Genomic DNA, 1,916 nt, shown 5'->3' on the forward strand with positions numbered 1-1,916 from the left:
CCCCTACATAGACCTGTCTTGAGGGGGCTTCCTTCTGCAGCAGGTTGCATTTCAACAATTTTTGGGCCAGAATTTGAACTTGTGATCACTATTACCTTCATCCTCTGAGATTTGACTCTCCGCAAGTTAAAGACCTTAATGAAATTCACACTTTTTCTAAAGCTCAAATCATGATTCCTAGTTTTGAATCCAAAAAAAGTAGAGGGCAGTCACTATCTTCTTGAAGCGCAATGCTCACCTTTTCAAGTCCAAAAGACCATAAGCTAAATAAGGCCAAATAACTTCCGATTCAAAAATTAGATAAAAGGGAAATTTACATTCACCATCCCTCGCCTTTGCCCCAGTTATATCACCCCCTCTCATTTCGTTTTTTACATTTAAACCCAAAAAATTAACACCATGATAGAGGTGTTAGTTTTAAAATTTAAAAAGACATAATTACCCTTTCCTATGATCTTTTATTATCCTGTTATCTTTCAACATGGGGTTTTTTATTATTAATTTACCTGATCTTCCTTCAAGCTTTCCGACAATCTTTGAGCTACGCAGGGGTTTTGTTCAAATACACTCCAATCTTGTTACATCCAAAATAATTTCCTCTCCCACCATGTTCCAACAACACTGGTTTTCCTCTGGATCACTGGTTTCGTAATTTCTAACGGTTCTGTTGTTTCTTTAATGTCGTCGGATTGGAGTCGGTGAGGAGTCCAGATCCTCTAACCTGCCTTCATCGTCTGAATCTTTCAATCTTTATAGTTGAAATCGAAAGAGGAAGGAGACCTAAGTCAGTGCCTTCACCATCGATTTCAAGAAATTTAGCCACGATTCTGTCACATTCAATGCCAAGGTCTCCATAACGAACCCTTACAGTACCTCCATACCTATCTGACAGATCTCTTATACCCTCAAGAGCGCAACCAAGTTAGAACAGTAGTTCTTATTGAGGGGTTCTTCTGAAGGGGTTTATCCTTATCGTTTATTTCTTCACATTTGGGTTTGTTGTGAGGTTCTTCTTCCTCTACGGAAGATGACCCTCGTTTTATAGAAATAAATTCTTCTAATGGGACCTTCGCTTGATGTCTGCTCTGAACACTCAGATCTTCCTGGAAAATGCTCTGTTTTGGTGGTTCCAAGCTGGTGCCGGCAAACATCAATGGCTACATATCCAAAAAACCCAGGACCAAAATAAGCCATCCAAATCCAAAACCATTAAAAACCTAGGAAATGAAATCAAAGAAGACGAGAAAATTTCCCAAAAAATCAGGGTAAGTAAATACCTGGGTGACAAGCTTGAGGCAGAGACGAAGTTCATGATGGAAGACCTGAATCTTACGACGTTCTTCCTCAAGGACTTCCACATATTCTCGTCATCTCTGCATTTTATCCGTAGTCTTTCATTTTTTGGGTTTTCTTCAGGTGGAGATCCTATGAGTTTTTCCCCTATGAATCCTTCTTAGAAAGAACTGCAAACTAGTTACATGTTAATTAGAAAATGAGATCTTTTAGCAGGAGGGGAGGGTGTGTTGCAGATTGGGGTGTACGGTGTTGTAGCGGGAGATGGTGCAACCCGAAGGAGGAGGAAGACGAGGACGACGTACAGAGACAGAGGCTTTGTGGTCCTATATTTTTGAATAATTTTTTTAAAATAAGGGTATTTATGCTTTTAATATTTTAAAACTAACACCTCGCTGATAGTTTTTTGGGTTTAAATGTAAAAAACGAAATGACAGGGGAGAGGTGATGTAATAAGCACAAACATGAGGGGTGGTAGATGTAAATTTCTCTAAATAAAAAAAAATGCATATAAAATCTTTAGCAGCTCATTAAATACCAAATAATTTAAATTTGACAAGAAGGAACTGCTATATCCATCGAATTTGAGAAATGACAATAAAAAAAAAGAAGCACATATCTGT

Source organism: Macadamia integrifolia, chromosome 3 (assembly GCF_013358625.1).
Source record: "Macadamia integrifolia cultivar HAES 741 chromosome 3, SCU_Mint_v3, whole genome shotgun sequence".
NCBI classification, from domain to species: Eukaryota; Viridiplantae; Streptophyta; class Magnoliopsida; order Proteales; family Proteaceae; genus Macadamia; species Macadamia integrifolia.